The 14,251-nt window shown below is 36.9% G+C and overlaps 1 protein-coding gene across 1 annotated transcript in view; it reads right to left on the bottom strand.

Moving 5' to 3' along the window:
- NKAIN2 (Na+/K+ transporting ATPase interacting 2) overlaps positions 1–12,085 on the bottom strand; it is a 318,351-nt gene extending 306,266 nt beyond the window's left edge. Inside the window, exon 1 of the mRNA XM_009289113.1 lies at positions 11,953–12,085. The gene's annotated coding sequence lies outside the window, so the exon portion shown is untranslated. The remainder of the gene's footprint in view (positions 1–11,952) is intronic.
- Between the last annotated feature and the right edge of the window lie 2,166 nt (positions 12,086–14,251).

Raw genomic sequence — 14,251 nt, forward strand, 5'->3', positions numbered from 1 at the left:
GCATTGGAACAGGCTGCCCAGGGAAGTGGTTGAGTCCCCATCCCTGGAGGTATTTAAAAGATGTGTGGATGTGGTGCTTAGGGACATGGTTTAGTGGTGGACTTGGCAGTGCAAGGTTAACGGTTGGACTCAATGATCTTAGAGATCTTTTCCAACCTAAACGATTCTGTGAATCTATGATTCTATGTTGATCTGTCACAGCCTTTCCTTTGGTACTGAGAAAATGTCTCAGTCTTTTAGTGTTTCACTTCCCACTTTGTAAAGCGGTGGGGGGAGTACATCCCTACTTCAGCAGTGTGACACAAGGACAGAGACATTAAAAGCTCTGAGGTGGACAGATACTCCATGAATACATGCTATAAACACGTACAAGATAAAAAGATAGAGCTATAACCTCTTAGAAAGTGAATGTCAGCAGTAATTGATATATGCCAGCTAGAAAAAATACTAAATAAACAACGTGGAAATCCCTAGTGACAGGTATAGGAGCAACTGTGGGAAATACAAGAAAATCTGATTACTCCAGATAAAGAGAAACATTTGGCACTGAACTACAGAGGTCATCGCAGAGCAGTGGAAACATTACCTTATCCTTGCTTGATTTTTAATTATCTCTAGCTGGCCAGAGCTATTGGGTGTTTGAGAGAATTTTAATGCTTTCAACCGCAGTTTAGGTAGCAGTAGCAAAAACCATGGATTTTCTCTCTAATCTCTTCCTCTGAGTATCTGTTAAAAACATCATCAGCTAACTCGTTCGTTCTCCATGCTTTTTATAGTATTTCAACTACAAAGTGCCAATTAGACATTATTTTAACAGAAAGAGCTGCTTGTTCTTAAAAAAACCCCAAAACCAACCACAAAAAAACTGTAGAATAAAACCCACTTGCCCTTATAGTGATAAACCAGAGGATCTATTCTAAAGAAAGAGAAAATTAAATGTAGAGGAATCTCATGTTTTGGCACCTTTCCAGGGATTCTGTTAGTGATCTCTGTGGTTTGAATGAAAAGAAAATATGTTATATGTTATTAGCAGTTCTACATGGAACTGTACTCCTCAGTGGAGACTCCCTGGAAAACCATCTTCCTTTTCTGTGGAATGGATGAGGGAGAGACATTTTGAATGGTTACTTTTTAAATGTGAATACGATTCATTGAAAGAAGATAAAAGCATTAGGAAAGGATGAATGTAGCTGAATTCTACACCAGTTAAACCTGCTATGAAACTAATAATTAAGGGTTTAAATTAAAAATATCAGACAGCTTCATGCACTGAACAGGTTCTGCACAAAATTTCCTGGAAATCAATGCTGTACTTCATTATATGATGCAAATTATAATTTTTCATCTTCTATTGCTCAACATATATATCACTTTAAAAAATAGTATTAGCTAAGTACCTTTAAAAGGATTTGTTATAATGGAAAACTTAAAAAAACAGTCTGAAAATTAATGAAAATCCACCTCAATCTAAAAGAAAACAAAACTCCAAGCAGTACTGTTGTTGAAGTAAACTCTGTCCTGGAGTCTTGCCCAGGCTGTCTTTCACCATATTTTCTGAAAACATCCCAAATTAATTTTCAAGATTCAGTGGCTCTAAGAACCTAATAGGCTTCATGCTCAAATCAGTGAGAAGAGTTTATTGTGTTTTCAAAATGTTTACTATTTAAAAGGCCTCTTGGAGTCTGACAGCTTCTCACTCAATTAGCTACAATGAAACTCCAGAGGGCTGGTACACCTTTTCTCTTTAGAACTCTGTTTTGGACAGTAGGGGACTTCTGAAAAAGTAATGTCCCATACAAAACTTAGAGGAATCAGAGACTTAGGATCTCTTAACTGGGATAATTTCCTTTTTATGTCTCGACAAGTTCTCCAATCAACAGGGGTTTATTTTTCCAGTGTGCTTCCCTAGAGCTGGCAGACTAACTGTCTAGGTACTCTTTAATCTTGAAAGAATGTTTTACACTTTCTTAAGGAGAAGTTGGGTCAGCTTTTCTGAACACAGAAGAAATTTCCTTTTCATAATTTCCTTTAGATTAATCCTTTTGTACCTCAGTGCCTCACACCTAAATATGCTCCAGTGAAGAGAGAAGATGAAAGTAGTCAAACTTTACTCAGATAATTTCTATGAAAAAAAAAAAAATTACTTTGTGTGGTCTTTTTTCTAAATAGTATGAAAATTTTAAAGTCAAGAGCCAAAAAAGGCAGAAAATGACAGAGAAATTTACTGTAGGCTACCTTCTTTCATCTAGTTCCATACAGTCAAGACAGATGCACTCTGTATAATGTTATACTAGAAGTGATTCTCTGACATATTTGCCCAAGGCTCAGCTGAATCTCAAGGGCTGGAGAATTTGAAATCTGTTGAGATCTCTTGCAAGTTACCAAAATATTTCTAAAAGGAGAAGTCAAAGTCAAAAGCCCAGTGTAATCAAAGCCTAGATTAGCTTTCTGGACTGATTATCAGGTAAAAAAGCAGACTATCTGTTTTAAACTGATATTTAATACTCCATCAATAAACTAACCAATAAGCATAAAGAAAGAATGACTTTTTGACCATTGGAATACTTAAGCTTTTCTTTGTTCAAGTTCTGTATGTGTGCAAGGCATTAAACTCAAAATTTGGATTAGTTGAACCCCTACACCTATGACACTGACCAGCTAGCTATTCACTAACTTCTACTCCCTTCACATTCCCACCCCTACCATAAAGTAGGCTAGATTCAGTTTCAAAAGTAAACTGCTGAGCCTGTCCTTTTAAATATAAATGAAAGCACATTTAAATCCACAACATACTAAAGTCTAATCTTTTAACACAACAGCAGCAAAAGCAGTCTATTAAACAGCACACCTCCCTGTGAATTGAAATCCCTTTCAGCAAATGTTGTTTAAAGTCCAAAGGGCAGTCTTCTACTTACATCCCTACTGATTTTTCACAGCATCTGCCAGAAGTGAGCAAAACTGTCCAATAAAATAGCAGTTAGCAAAGGTCATTCTTATGGAGGTAACATCCAGTAATGAAAGGACAGACTATGAAAAGAATCCCAATCTCTACTCTTCTGTGACATCCAAATTGTTATCAGTAATCTTTTATAAGAATTTTTAAGAGAAAAAGTTGTAATAACACGTTCTTGCTCCAGGTATTTCTGAACGTGGAGATATTTCAGAAAACACTGACAAGATCTGAAAGAGGATTACTGAAAAGGTGACCAGGACAAAGGATCTTTTTAGGAAGGTGAGCTTCGACAAACAGCAAGCATCCCTCAACCAAACTATTTAGTACAAATTTGGTAATGAAAAGAATGTTAATGATATTGGATACTTATAATGGAAAGTGCTAAGGAGAATTCACGTTGCTATTCATGGCACGAAAAGCATTTCATGAAAGTGCCCCTATGCAGTAATTACTATATCATAAAATACCAGTGCTTCATTTAGCATCGATTTATCTGGCATAATGAAAATGAAACTATGAATGAAACTTGGGGTTAATTCAGGGTCGAGGTGGATTCTCCAGCACTGTAATAGTCTTAATTCATGTTATGATTTGGAGCTTTACCAGAGTGTCCCAAAAATGGTTCTGCAATATTCATTTTGAAGGTTTACTAGTGCTTTTTTAAGTTTTCTGTTTTTATTCTGTACTTTTTTGTTTGTCCTCATACTCTTCGTCATGTACTTTGTTCTTCAAAGCTTTTTCTTACTTCTATACAGTCCTATGCTGTATTATAATTTTAGTAATTTTCTTTAATTTACTTCATCAGACACAAACTCTTCACAGAGATGCTTATTTTAGTTAACCATCTCTACTAAGCAGCCATGTGAGTGTGCTGTTTCTCCTTTGTCTCCTTTTTAATTTGGGAGTCTCTGGGGATCCTAAACTATGATCAAGATTTTATTCCCCGTTTTTCACCAAGATGAGGATTAGTAATAAAAGTTTGCTTCTTGATATTTCCTGAGGCACAGTGACCACTAATATTGTAGTCACTATTATTTAATGACTCAGTTATAATTATTTTTTAACAAACTCATCTGATTTACTTTCAACTGAAGGCAAACTTTCTATGTGACTAATTTTTAATCAACACCCCCAAGAATAAAATGAGTAAGTATTGAGGAACTATTTTGTTAAAATTTGGCCTGACTGAGCAGTTTTTCTATTTAGGTGCAGACAGAGCTTTCCATAATGACCACTTTGTGAGATGCTATCATCTCCTTGATCTTGTATAGTTTGTATTTTCTAAATCTTTTTGATCTTTCTGATTGAAAATGTAATGGTGGTGTGCTTATATTACTGTGACTTGAAACTACTAGATGAGTATCTCTACTTATTTCTTTCCCAAGTGTAAGAACTTCTTTATACACATGCACTTCCCGAATAAAATAGCTATTCTGTCCTCCCTGTTTAAGACACACATTCACTACATAGTGCTTAATTTCTGGAATTCTACTATTTGGGGAAATTACTATTCTGTCAACGTTCTCTTTTATTGCTTGTCATTGAGGCACCTCTCTTTTTTGTTCTGTTTTAGCTTTTCCAGTGGGTATATATACATTTGGATTACCTCTGACTTTTTAGCCATTACTTAAGTTTTTACTGACACAGATTTTTCTACTAACATGGAAATACAACCTCTGTGGTCACGCACTTCCTGGTTTTGAGCTGGCCTGTAAGTACTAAAATACAAATCAACTTGCGTCATGATATTTTCAACCTGACTGAAACTAATAAATCCTGGAAATTTTACACTGAGAACAGCATGGATAATGAAAAATGTTTCCTGCAAGTACCATTTCCGATTTTAAGTGGATTTACTTCAGTCTTGTTCAGCTTGCTTTTTGGTTCACATTCAGCAAAGATTTTAGTAAATATAGTGACAGAATATCCTAAAAAATAATCATTCTGTTGCTGGTATTAGTGATATTTGCAGAAAAGAAATTCTGTTTTTTCAAACACACTTGTGCCAGAAATGCGAGTTTAAGAGGCTGGTCTTCTTCAAAAGATAGGTAGATATAACATCTAGTCATTTATCTAGCTAACTATTTTGTTGCTTAATTTACAATTAAAATTACCAGAAATCTATGTTGAGTATTAGCAATACTGTATTCAGTAACTGAATACATTGAAAGGGCATAGATACAAACTACAGAATAAACATTCACATTCATTATTATCCATGGCAAACTACTGAATCAAGGAACAAACTGAGGAATATCATTATGTGTGCTTGAATGACATGTTAGCAAACAAAACATCTTGCCAATGGCACATTTTGAAACAGAATCAGTATCCTGATTCACAGTCTCCTGTGACAGCCAACAGACAAAGCTGCTACTAAAATGTTCAAGGTCTTTATTTATTTAATTGTACTTACAGTATTATTGGGCATTAGCTCAAAATGATTATGCCGAAGATTATTGCTTATGTCCTCAAATTATCATTTGCTCAGAAAAGTTGTGTAGAGCATAGAAGTCATTTGTGTGACTATGTGCCTCCTTCTATAAATAAATGTCTACATTTTAGTTGCAACACAGTAAATCATCACGTAAGTACAATTAAGGTGAAGCACTGAATGATTTGTCTCAGAATGGAGACAAAAGTACTTCCTGAGAAACCCCTTTATAGAGAGCAGTCTCAGGTAGGAGTCTGACTTCATAGACTTCAAGAGCTTTGTGCCCTGCAGGCTGGCCAGAATGTACAATGACAATTCCATTTCATTTCATCCTCCTCTTTATTAAATGGGTTTATATATATATTTTTTTTCCCAACAGCTATAAAGAAAGCAGAAGTAAAATACATTTTTTAATAATTCCTGTAGTGAGCTTGAGTACATGCACTTTCTTATTTTAAATAAAATAACTATTTGGAAAATAAATCAGATTAGGTCAATAAGGTAAATTAATCTCAGAAGAACTCAGTTATTAGAACATGTTAAGCATAAGAATCCTTTTCTTTTACTATAAATAACTGTTTCATCAGGAAGAAGAACTGAAAACTGGTTCTCTTACAAGATTTAGCAAAACCGTTCTCCTGAAATGTTTTCTCACCAGAAAATCTGGCGAAATCATTAACTATACAGAGCCTGTCTTTAAAATTCAAAAAAGTAGCTCAGAGAGCATGGCTCTAGAACTGCAGATTCCCTGCTGTTCTTGGCTTTACAGTTTTCTGTGTCATGGTTTATGTTGTTTGATAGTATCCTGGTATGTACATATGACATATGAACTGCTGCACGCTTTCATGTACTACTTTAAACATTTAAAAACCATGGAAGATACTAAATTGCAATATACAACTGAAATACTCCAAAACAGACCTGGTAGACTCAGGGCTACTTGTCATATAAGGCATTAAGTAGATCCCACTAGGGGTGTTGAAGCCATTGACAATGTCTAGTCTTTAAAAAGACATAGATTAACTCATTTATACTCTCTGGGGCCTAATGGTTTGGCAGACTGATGATGCTGCAAGAAGCTCAGACATAAGGTAATTGCCTCTTTCTCTTTTTTAATATATATCAGCAATTACGTGTTAAGTAATGTACCAGTAATATTCTATCCTTTTCTCCCAGACTTAATGTGACCAGGTATTATCCTGTACAAGATTCTTTTTGCTCTTAAAGGTTGCAAATTTGCTTTGTTATCAAGCTGAGATCCTTGTTCTCTTCTGCTAGTATATTGTGGTCTGTATGAGTCCCTATTATGTTCACTATTATTAGGGGGTGTTATGATTATGTTTAAGAGGAGGAAATACTAGAACAGAATAAATTAATCCCTGGGAAAATGTTAGTAACGTTGTCCACTGCATAATTTTGCTTCACACACAACCGAAGTCCACTTGAATTGTGCAATGAATAGGTCATTACGAGAAAACAATTTGTACAATTTCCTACTATCACAGGTTTGAAACAAGGTAATTCCTTCTGGATTAAAAGTTTTCTTTCTTATTGGTATTAGATCTTCACTTTATGCTCAAGGCAGGAGAATTTATTCCTCAGTGCAAATGCTTTTTCACTTTCTCATCACTCTTGCTTTGTCTATAAGACCGCTCTATAAAACCTACAGAATTGTACAAAAATTCTCTTTTTGTTGGAACTAATTCTAGCAGAAGTAAATATAACAGGTCTAGAAAGTACAAATAAGCAGTGGAAATTACAGTGGAATCTACCTCCCAGACACGATTGTCCTCAAATTCTTATATTTCATAATTCATTTCAAAGTTTTTCTCTATCTATGTCACTGTCAAGCTCCACTAGACATTCCTTTATCTTCTTCCCATGGCAGTGAAGAAATGAAGTACTTAATTTTACAGTGCTATCACTGTAGCACTGGAGAACCATAAGGCAGGCTTCACCAGTCAGGTGGATTCCTCTGTTTGGAGAATGACATTCAGTACAAACGGGACTTTTTGTCCTTCTTATATAGTCTGAGAATGCTTTCTAGAAATGTTAAGAGAACAGTAGAATGAGATTGCCAAAGGTTTCCATAATGCAGGAACCAGAAAACATCAGTTCATTCAGTGGCATTTCCTTACTCTCTTTCTTTCATAGAATCACAGAATGGTTTGATCAGAATGGACCTTTAAAGATCATCTAGTCCAACCCCCCCTGCCATGGGCAGGGACTTCTTTCACTAGATCAGGTTTCTCAAAGCCCCATCCAGCCTGACCTTGAATACTTCCAAGGATGGGGCATCCACAACTTCTCTGGGCAACCTGTGCCAGTGTCTCACCATCCCCATTGTAAAAACTTTCTTCCTTATGTTCAATCTGAACCTACCCTCTTTCAGTTTAAACCTATTGCCCCTTGTCCTGTCACTACAGGCCTTTGTAAAAAGTCTTTTTCCATCTTTCTTATAAGTCCCCTTTATATATTGAAAGGCCACCATAAGGTCTCCCTGGAGCCTTCTCTTCTCCAGGCTGAACAACCCCAACTCTCTCAGCCTTTCTGCATAGGAGAGGTGTTCCATCCCCCTGATCATTTTCGTGGCTCTCCTCTGGACCCAGTCTAACAGGTCCATGTCTTTCTTCTACTGTGGGCCCCAGAGCTGGACACAGTACTCCAGGTGGGGTCTCAGGAGAGTGTAGTAGAGGGGCAGAATCACCTCCCTCGACCTGCTGGCCACGCTTCTTTTGATGCAGCCCAGGATACGATTGGCTTTTTGGGCTGTGAGCGCACATTGCTGGCTCATGTCCAATTTTTTGTCCACCAGTACCCTCAAGTTCCTCTCTGCAGGGCTGCTCTCAATCAATTCATCCCCCAGTCTGTATTGATATTGGGAGTTGCCCCGACCCAGGTGCAGGACCTTGCACTTGGCCTTATTGAACTTCATGAGGTTCACATGGGCCCACTCCTCAAGGCTGTCAAGGTCCCTCTGGATGGCATCCAGTCTCTCAGGCATGTCAACCGCACCACTCAGCTTGGTGTCATCTGCAAACTTGCTGAGGGGGCACTCGATCCCACTGTCTATGTCATTGATGAAGATATTAAATACTATTGGTTCCAGTACGGACCCTTGAGGGACACCACTCGTTACTGGTTTCCACTTGGACATTGAGCCATTGAGTATAATTATTTGGATGCAGCCATTCAGCCACTTTCTTATCCGTCTAACAGTCCATCTGTCAAACTTATATCTCTCAAATTTAGCAGCCAGAATACTGTGGGGGACCATATCAAAGGCCTTACAGAAGTCAAGATAGATTACATCCATAGCTCTTCCCTTGTCTACTGATGCAGTTACTCCATTGTAGAAGGTCACTAGATAAGTCAGGTGACTAATAATCCATGGTAGAGTGAGGAATATGTGCTGAGCATATCAGCACAGCTGGAATCCCTCTATAGAAGGAATGGGGAGAAACTGAGCCTCCAGGCAGAGCCCTACCCAGGTGAAAAACATTGCTTCTTTCCAGAACCCTTAATAATTTGCATTGGTATTACCTCTCAGGCATTTGCATTGATGGATCCTATGATAGCACTGCTAAAAAACAAATTTACATCTCAGTCATTACGCTGGCTAACCTTTGTTCCTACTGAAATCCTTATTCTCTGTTTCAGCATAGTGCTGTTAAGCAGTCCTTTTATCATTATCGTTTTCACAAAAAAAAAGCTTACTTAATTGTTGTCTTTTGAAAAAACATCTTTGAAAAGACACTCATTCCCACCCACAGAACAGATGTTTCACCTCCTGCATCAATTGCTCTTTTATTGGTTAATGGTTTAGGTTTACAAGCAAAAATGAAAGTGTTCTTGCCAAACCTATATTAAGATTAACCCCTCTGATGATAATAAACTTCAATTTCCTGTCCTTTTTGTCCACCACAACTCCTGCATCCCATGTCATCTGAACTATTTTCCAAGGCCTGAAACCACACAGTCACCTATTCCCCTCGTCCACTTCTAAACTTCCCTGTGACTCTTGCGAGTTCAAGGACACACTTTCACTTGTGGTGTCCCATCTGTCTAAAACTTATTTCCTCTTCTCCCTAAGCCACTGAATAATTTCTTTAAATCTCACCTTAAAACCTCCCTGCTCTCTTTAACCTATGATTCACAACCTCTGGAAAACATTTTTGTGATACCCTTTATGAAGCATGCACAGTAAAAAGGAAATTTATTGTAGTCTTGTTGAAGCAAGCTATACTTGAGGTACTAACGTGATTGTGGATTAAGGGTTCTATAGGGTCCACTCAAGATAGATTGACCCTTGCAGAATCTATTGAAGTCAGTATTTACATCCACTCACCCAAAAAACTCATAGCTACACCCTTGCAGGCTTATAGGCTGTTATCTTTCTTCTTGCCTTTGAACTCATAACTTTACTCCTGATGTCAGGTGACACCACTGAGTTTTGCCCAGCTTCAACAAGGTGCCTATTCTGGGTCCAGCAGAACTGAAGAAAAGGATGCCATTCCCTTATCTCTCCCTCCAGTACCATTTCCCTCATCCTGACTTTAGATACTCTCCAAAGAGAGCAGCAGTAGAAATGAAAAAATCACAGCACTCCTCTATTGATCCAACTAAATGATGGATGAAAGTTCATCATTGTTTCCTTATCTAAGCAGTCTGTGATAGATGGCAGATTCAGGTGTCTATTATAAAATCTGAGAAAGACAAACAATTTGATCTTAGATTGGTTCTATCCAGTTCAATGAGAGGATGCAGGGAGGCAAACTCACAAAGCCAGATGGGCTACACAGTGAGGGTGAGGGGGAGCTCTAAGATATGTGTGAAAATTAGTAGGATGGTGTGGCACAAACAGTATCATCCAGAAACTCATATGAATGGTACCTATTTATGAGGCAGGTATTCCTCCCCATTCACAATGCGCTCATCATTGTAGCAGGCAATTTTCTGTAGTCCTGTTGAAAAGGCCATTTAAATCTAGCTTTCTTGTTTAGCTCCGGTAGCATTTTATGCTCATGCTCATTTTATGCCTTGGAATAGTCTTGGGATGGAACTTTTTACTCTTTTTATTTAACTGACACTTGCTTGAATATTGTTTTTTTATTTTCAAGTCTTTTGTGCTGGTCAAAGCACTAGAAATGGAAGAAGAAAACTCCAGTTCACATTCACGTGACTCCCAGAGTTGTGACTAAATATTGAAGGCTTGCAATATATTTTTCAATGTTGATAATATATGTTTTGGAATATATGAAATTGTGTGCATGCATAAAGACATTATACATGTGGACACACATATTCTGCATATAGGAAATCACAGAGATAGAAACAGAGACACAAATGTTAATGTATTAATGGTAGCATCACACTCCTGCAATATGGATGGTAGCACAGGGGTACAAGCGCTTGCAATATATTTTTCAATGTTGATAATATATGTTTTGGAATATATGAAATTGTGTGCATGCATAAAGACATTATACATGTGGACACACATATTCTGCATATAGGAAATCACAGAGATAGAAACAGAGACACAAATGTTAATGTATTAATGGTAGCATCACACTCCTGCAATATGGATGGTAGCACAGGGGTACAAGCAAAACCTTTCTATCTCCTGAGTGACTACTGGTATATAAGGGAACAGTATAAGAGGAAACAGACTTTGCAGAAGTGGGTACAGATTCAGTGGAGTTTTTTCATTTGATGTGAAAATATGGTTGTGTACGGGCAAATCTTTTTGACTGCTGTCTCTGAAAAGTATACAAGCTTTAACTGGATTAGCAGTCAGTTTTGATAGAAATATTGTTATGCAAATGTATTTCTAACAAAAGGTGTTCTGAACGATGGCTTTCAGATTTGTTATTCTGTCTTTATAGATCTACAAATGGGGAAAAAGCTAAACCCAGAGTATGAAATGAGGATTTCATTAATACTGTATTGTACCAAAGGTTACAGCAATACTGAGTCTGTGTATGAGGGGTAGCTGAATAAGGAAAAGAAATGGATTAAAAATATAAAGGTCCAAATCCTTACTTTTATTCTGGAGCCCTCGGTCCGTAACCATCAAACCTGCATTTCTTACCATATTCTCATACTTCATTTTCAACTTGGACTATAATTTCTAGGAGGGATATACATAACAGATAGGCACTGCAGCAATGATGATTAATAACAATAATGAGTAACTCTAATAAATCATGGATCTGTTGGGGGGGTCCAGTGTACCTAGGAAAGTTATGGCTAGCATTTATTCTAGCTCTAAATCCCTGTAATTCTGAGGATGCTGCAATTATTTAAACTGACTTCACTTTTTGAGAGTTCATATTGTCACGTAGTTTGTAAGCATAGTGACTTTCAACTTTTGTAGGTTGTTACCACTTAATTATTGCAGGTGTCTCAAAAACACAGTAAGTAAGTGTAAAATATTACAGAAGAAAGTTAAACCAAGATAAGATTTCTATTTGATTTATAAGCAATAGAGTTTGGAACACTTTTTTTAATTTTTTTTTTTTTACACGCACATCAAAATAAGTAAATAAAATTAAATACTCACTCCTGTTATGTAACGAGGTCTATACTGGATGGTTCCAAATAAGCCAAGTATGACTATAATAATGTGTATAAAATTTGCCAGGATGGGCGCCCACTGATAACCAAGGAAGTCAAATATCTGCCTCTCGAGCACAAGAAACCTATATTAAAAAGCAAAGGCATAAATAGATTAGAACAGACCAGAAAACATCTGTTAGGGCATTTCCCCTTCCCATACCCAAGCTAATTGCCCTGAGTTAAAAAAAATACTTCTGTCAGCAGTAAAATGAATGAGTTTGCAATGTTTCACCTTGTTTTAATGAAAGCTGCATTCCTCACTGACAGTTTACTGAGTTATATTCAGTTAGCTAAAATATTCATATGGGCAATTCTACCGAGATACTAAACCGTTCACTAGGATGGTATGTTTGCAGGAGGAGAAACACAAATCATTTTGTTATATACACCAGCAAATGCTATAACGTTCTAGGGTATCGGTGCTGAAAATAAGTGGCAGGCTTATGACATCTTCTCAGCTACTTCGCTCCCATTCACAAACACCATCCTTCAGCCTAGTCCTGTCTCTGTACTTCCATTATTTCCCTACCTTTTGATTTTTTCTCTTCCCTCTATCCCCAGCTATCCTGTCAGTGGGGTTTTACCAGTAAACAAATGCATGCAACTTTTTGACCTGGTTCTACTGATAATGACTCTAGTTTACCTCCTCCCACTGTCACAAACATCAGCTGAAGTATAAGCTGTTACACACGACTCTCTAGATACTCAATTTTAAAAAGTGAATTAAGGCACAATCTTGGGCTGTTGATGACTGTTTTCAAGCAATAACATTCCAAGCAGATAGATCAGAAAGTAGAAAAACTGCATTTCTAATAGTATCAGTAGAAATCATTTCAGAATTCAAATAGTAGGTGTCCCGTAATTGGTGTTCAGACATTATATCAAAATACAGCACTGCACCCCAACCCATAGGCAGAACGGCATGTTTTGATAAAAATAATATTTATGTGAATATTAGAAGGCAATGTAATGGTGAAGTGAATTTAAACAGAAAGGGTAAGGAGTTTCTTTGACACCATTCCAACAATTTCACTAACTGGAACGATGAATAGATGCGTTTCATGAAAGTGTGAATAATAAAAATGAAATAAAAATAAAAATAATAATGACAACAACAACTACGCTGACACCACACACACAAAAGAAAGAAAGAAAAAGCAGGCTGTTTCTTTGTAAAGTTACATTAAATGACAGGTGACTATTTACTCAATTTATATTATACTGTGGATTAATTGAATTAGGTGTATCTGCCACACACTGCATTCATTTAAAAAATAACACCTTTTGAGATCAAGTACTCAATGAATAATTAACTACTGTTCACCATTGTTCTTGCATGATATAGTTATGGGAGAATTTTTCAATTTTCATGCTGCAGTCCACTGTCACACCAACAATTTCTTTTTGAAATTAAGTAAGAAAACTTGCCATTAAAAAGCCAGCCTACGCTTATACCAGCACTGCAAATCCAAAGAGTGTTAATTATATAGTACTTACTGGCGTATGTTGAACTTTAAGATAGAGATTCTCAAAATAACCCTGGGGAAGTTTGTCAGCCATATCATTTTGAATTTGAAAGTTGTGTTTCATGTCAACCACTGAATTCCTCTCTACAACAAAGATTCCTTTCACACAATGCATCCAGCTTATAGGCAGTCTTGGTATTTTGCCTAGCATTTTATTTTACAGATTTATTGACAGAAAGAGATTCTGGTCCTACTCATCCAAGATCTTAATGAACTGATTTGTGCTATCCTACAACTCTCCCTAGCAAAGCAGCATTATGGAAGAGTTCCCAGAATCCCAAGACATAATATTCTAATAGTGAAAATGTGATGAAGAAAGAAAAGGAGGGCCAAGCTTTATTAGGAACTTCATGAAATCTCAGACTCCCTGTGCTTCTAAGTTTATCATTAAGAAATATTTCCTTGACTACTGACATAGTCATTTATATAAAAAAGACCAACATGTGGCATAAAGCGGTATTATGTAGGTCCGTGTGAAGTCTATTAGAGGTATCAGCAAAAGACCTGCTACGCCTAAAGTGCTGTTAAACAGGTAACAAATGGAAAACACTAAATCTGAGCACAGAGCTCTTATTTTCATCAGCTGAACAAAGAGTAAATGACAATAGCAAAGCAGTAGCAAAAAGAGTCTAGACTGTACAAGCTTCTAGTATAGTAACAGTAGGGATTCAGCAAGCAAAAAAATACAAGGGATGACGCAAATCATTCAACTAGTAG

Source organism: Aptenodytes forsteri, unplaced genomic scaffold, assembly GCF_000699145.1.
Source record: "Aptenodytes forsteri isolate BGI_AS27 unplaced genomic scaffold, ASM69914v1 Scaffold217, whole genome shotgun sequence".
NCBI classification, from domain to species: Eukaryota; Metazoa; Chordata; class Aves; order Sphenisciformes; family Spheniscidae; genus Aptenodytes; species Aptenodytes forsteri.